The 5,395-nt window shown below is 46.1% G+C and overlaps 1 pseudogene; it reads right to left on the reverse strand.

Moving 5' to 3' along the window:
* Positions 1-745: 745 nt before the first annotated feature.
* Positions 746-5,194, reverse strand: LOC103231795 (rho GTPase-activating protein 21-like; annotated as a pseudogene).
* Between the last annotated feature and the right edge of the window lie 201 nt (positions 5,195-5,395).

Below are 5,395 nucleotides of genomic sequence, written 5' to 3' on the forward strand. Positions count from 1 at the left end.
ACCACAAGTGGAAGCAGCCTGAGGCCCTCACTGGATGCCCAGTCTTGAACTTCCAGCCAGCAGAATCACGAGCCAAATAAACCTCTTTTCTTTGTAAATTACCCTGCCTCAGGTGTTCCTTTATAGCAACATGAAGTGGACTGAGACAAAAGGACTTCAGTATTAAGATACTAAGTATAAAAAATGGCAGTTTCCATAGGTGCCCCAGTCTAAGAGTTACATGGGCAGACATCCCAAAACACAAGTGCTACTTTGCGCTGTGCTGCTTCTCCCAGGGCCCAGAGAGGTTAAGCAACTTGACCAAGGTCCCACTGATAAGTGGCAGAGCTAGGACTTAAGTCCGGCTGTGATTTGATTTGGATCTATGTCTCACCCAAATCTCATGTTGAATTGTAATCCCCAATGCTGGAAGTGGGGCTTGGTGGGAGGTGATTGGATCGGGGGGCAGTTTCTCATGAATGGGTGCTCATGAACAGCATCCCCTGGGTGCTATTCTTCTGATAGTGAGTGAGTGAGTGAGTGAGTTATTGTGAGATCTGGCTGTTTAAAAGTGTGTGGCACCTCCCCCCTTTGGAGCAACAGGAACTGTCATTCATTGTTGGTGGGGATGCAATAATGGTGAAGTCACTCTGGAAGACAGCTTGGCAGTTTGTAACAAAATAAACATACTCCTACCATACAACCCAGGAATCAGGCCCGTTGGCATTTACCCAAATGAGCTAAAAACTCATGTCCACACAAAAGCCTACACAGGGATGTTTATAGCAGCTTTCTGCATGATTGCCAGAACTTTGGAAGCAGCCAAGATGTCCTTCAGCAGGGGAACAGATAAAAACTGAGTACATCCAGACAATGGAATATTATTCAGTGCTAAAAAGAAATGAGTGCTATCAAGCCGTGAAAATACATAGAGGAAACTTACGTGCACGTTAGTAAGTGAAAGAAGCCAACCTGAAAAGGCTATACTCTCTGTGATTCCAACTCCGTGACATTCTGGGAAAACTATGGAGACAGCAGAAAGATCAGTGGTAGCCAGGGATTGAGGGGAGACAGGAATAAACGGGTGGAGCAAAGGGGATTTTTAGAGCAGTGCAACCTCTGTATGGCACAGTCATGGTAGATTCATGTCATTACCCTTTGGCCCAGCCTCACAGAATGTACCTCGAGTACATTCATCCACCCTAATGTAAACCATGGGCTTGGGGTGATGAAGTGTCGATATAGATTCATCATCTGTAACAAACGTTCCACTCTGGAGAGGGATGCGGACAGTGGGACAAGCTGCGTATGTTTTGGAGGAGGGCGTACAAGGGAAGCCTCTCTCTTCTGTTCAATTTTGCTGTGAACCTAAAACTACTCTAAAAAGCAAAATCTGTTTTTTAAATATCTGAGGGCTGGGGTTGAGGAGTGAGGACTTATAGGGCTGTCTCCAGGCCTTTAGGATGGTCCCGGCTTCTGCTCCCACAGCTCATGAGGGATATCCTACTGTTGTACAGGAGAACCAGGAGAGGCTTACAGCAGATTTGGAGTCAGGGAGCCTGGGCTCGTCTGCTTCTGAGGGGCTGCCTGGAGCGCTCGGGGGTACAGGAGCAGTGGTCCCTGACTGGCATGAGGTTGGCATAAGCCTTCTCTAGGATATACTCAGAGCTTGGCATGTTCAAGTTGAAAATCATTCTTAGAACTTCTCAGCCGGGCACGGTAACTCACACCTGTAATCCCAGCACTTTGGGAGGCTGAGGTGGGTGGATTCTAGCTCCAGTTTCTCAGCTGAGGCACTGCTGACATTTTGGGTTACATAACTCTATGTTGTGAAATTCTGTCCTGTGCACTGTAGGATTCAGTATCTCTGGTCTCTACCCACTAGATGCCAGACACACCTTCCCTCCCTGTTGTGACAGCCCAGAATGTCTCCAGATATGGCCAAATGCCCCATTGAGAACACCGCTCTCATCACCTTCTCTTTGTACTTTTCAGATAGGGAAAACTGAGGCCTGGAGGGGCCAGGGCTTACCCAGGGTTTCACAGCACCTGAGAGCTGCCCAGGCAAGGTGGAGTTGGGGCTGCCCTGCCCATACTCCTTGGCACTCAAAAATCCAGCACACGTCCAGGCAAGCTGTGACTCTGCACCTGTGGGCTCCATCCACCCAAGCCAGGGTGAGAAGGAGGCAGTGAATGCCCCAGGAGCAGCCCCCCCCACAGTGATGGTCAGGGTGGAGGATAAATGCCCCCCCTCCCTCGCCCCGAAGTGGGGTTGAGCCTCAGTTGTTCATCACGTATTCTAACTTCCTTCCCTTCCTGGAACCCTCCCCAAATAAACTATTCCCACCCACATCCTTATCTCAGGATCTGTTTCTAGGGAGCCCAAGGATTGCGTTGGATCTTGCCTGTACTTCCCACCCTCAAGATTCTCTGCACTAGATTATGATCTGGAGTCTTTCTGAGCCTGGGAAGCCAACAGACTGTGTATGTTTGTCCGGTGGCTGGAGGCCACTGGTAGGCACCGGTGCAGCCCTGTGGGTGGGGCCAGCTGTCCAGCATTCATTCAGATTGGTCTGGTGTTCTTTCTAATGCTAATACCCTGCTGAATTTCTTTCTTTCTTTCTTTTTTCTTTCTTTTTTTTTTCACCAAAATGATTTTTATTTCCAGTGTTTAAGTGGATTGGACACAGGCATGGCACAGGTTTGGATTCATTAAGTCCTCATGCAGAGTTATATTCTTCTTGATTAAGCAGCCAGTTCCATCCAGGATCCACTAGCTACACACCTATGTTACAACGTTTATATCAAATCTGGTATCTGGAGAAAAGATACACATTTAATACGTTCATTGAAGTTACGTATTTTACAGAAAGATTAAAAATTCAAGTCACACAAAACTCAAAAACTGTATTAAAAGTTGGAATATAAAACCCAGATCCACCTGGAATGACTAAAGAATGGAAGTTCTGTATCCACCAGTGTTAAAACTGGTAAATGTAATGAAATTTGTTACCGATAAAACGCATTCATTTATTCAATGTAAGTTATCTAATTTTAACAATATGGCACCCTAAACACCATATGTATTTTTATGATGAGGCACTTTTGTTTGTGATGAAGCCAAAAGAACAAATTTGCTGCACACTAATGCCAGTGATTTTCTTCAGTGACTTGGGGTATATTCTATGTAGTAAGTTGCAATAAATGCTTTGCTCATTTGTATACAACTATCCGATACATTTTTAAATACATATATTTATTGTGTATGTATATATGTATGTATATATAAAATATGATGTATTTTAAATATATGTATATACATATATAATATGTATAATATATGTATATATAATACATATATATATGTTCTTCTGGCCGTAGTAATCCACTGTAAAGCTATTTCACAGTGCAAAATGATGAAACCAGCCCAAATGAAGGCTGCATAGTAACAATTCTGGTACAAGAAAATATTGACAGTTCCTGGAACGTGCAGCAGTAGCTTTTTACTTGCTAGAGTGGACATACCCCCAGTTTAAAGACAGGGATGAAATTTGATTTATTGCCTGGGGTTTCAGACAGTTTATGAGGTTGGGCATTCGCTGCGGAATTAGCATTTTTGCTCACGTTCTGGAAGCTTTCTCCACTCACTTGGTCAGGCGACTGCAGTGGTATGGAAAGAAGGGGCCTGTTTATTGAAGCCAAGGTACCGGAAGAACCGCCTGTGTCGCACTGAAAGGCCAAAGGTATGTCGGTCGTGGCTGTTTCTCAGGTGATTGGGTTCTCGGTCTGGGGAGCTCCACTTTCTCCTCTGCTAAGGTCAGAGGTACTAGTGCGTAGGCGTTTCCCAGCCAGCCAGTCTGAGATGGAAAGGTCCTGGGCTGAGCATTTTGGTTTTAACCGGTTCACAGCTGAAAGTTCCGATTCTGCCCGCTCTGCTCGTGCACTTTCCAAAAATTCAAAACGCTGATTTCAGTAGCATCTCTGTGCCCTCCTAGAGTACGTCTGCGCGGGATGCTTTTCCTTTCAGCAGTCTCAGCATTCGCTTTGTGATTCCCTACTCCAAACATGTCATCCGCAGGGGCTGTGGGTCCCAGTTTTAAACGATCTGCTATTTTCGTTTTCCATGTAGGTTCCTGTTTTCGGATTCGCCGGTGGTGGGTGTCAGTAAACTCCCACTTGGCTTTCCTTTTTTTCATAACATCAAACGCTTTAGTTAATGAAGGTGTTTCTTTCTCGTTCTTGGCATCTCCTAGACTTCCACTGTCTGACCTGAACCTAGCTGATTTTTTCCTGGAGAGAGTATCACATTGGATGAGTTTATGGGAACTGAAGAGCTGTCTCCGGCTATCTAAACTTGGTGTTACACTTTCCTCTGTGCAACTTAGTTCACTTCCTTCAGAATTTCTCCGGCTGCTCTTAGTCACTTTTTGCAGTTTTCCTCAGAAAAGCCTCTCTGAAGTCAAAGCTGTGGGGAAAACGGGAAACTCGCTCTCACTGTCGGTTTCCACAGGCCGCCCTTCGCTGATGAGTTCGCTTCTCTCAGCGTCTGCCTGGTCCCCGTTGCTCTCTGCCAGGGACTGCATCTCAGGGCTCAGTCAACTGGAGTCCAGGCTAGTCAAGTACGTAGCAGACCGATGTGGTGGAAAAATCTGAGGTGATGGTGCTGACATTGGCCAAAAACTCACTGTTACGTTTCTATGCCCTGATAAATTTCTTTTTTTCTTTTTTCTTTTTCTTTTTTTGAGACGGTATCTTGCTCAGTCGCCCAGGCTGGAGTGCAGTGGCTCCATCTCCGCTCACTTGCAAGCACCACCTCCCGGGTTCACGCCATTCTCCTGCCTCAGCCTCCCGAGCAGCTGGGACTACAGGCCCCTGCCACCAAGGTATTTTTAGTAGAGATGGGGTTTCACCATGGTCTCAATCTCCTGACCTCATGATCCGCCCGCCTTGGCCTCCCAAAGTGTTGAGATTACAGGCGTGAGCCACCGCACCCGGCCTGAATTTCTTATAACAGTTTTATTGAGGTGTAATTCCCATACCATACAACTCATCCATTAAAAGCGTACAATTCAATGGCTTTTTTCTTTCTTTGGAGACAGAGTCTCACTCTATCACCCAGGCTGGAGTGCAGTGGTGCAATCTCGGCTCACTGCAACCTCTGCCTCCTGAGTTCAAGCGATTCTCCCACCTTGCCTCCGAGTAACTGGACCACCATGTCTGCTAACTTTTAGAATTTGTTTGTAGTGATGAGGTCTCCCTTTGTCGTCCAGACTGGTCTCGAACTCTTGGACTCAAGTGATCATTTCACCTCAGCCTCCCAAAGTGCTGGGATTACAGATGTGAGCCACTGTGGCCAGCCATTGGCATTTAATATATAAACGAAGTTGTCCATGCTTCACCACAGTCAATTTTAGAG

The sequence above is a fragment of the Chlorocebus sabaeus genome, chromosome 5, assembly GCF_047675955.1.
Source record: "Chlorocebus sabaeus isolate Y175 chromosome 5, mChlSab1.0.hap1, whole genome shotgun sequence".
Taxonomy (NCBI): domain Eukaryota; kingdom Metazoa; phylum Chordata; class Mammalia; order Primates; family Cercopithecidae; genus Chlorocebus; species Chlorocebus sabaeus.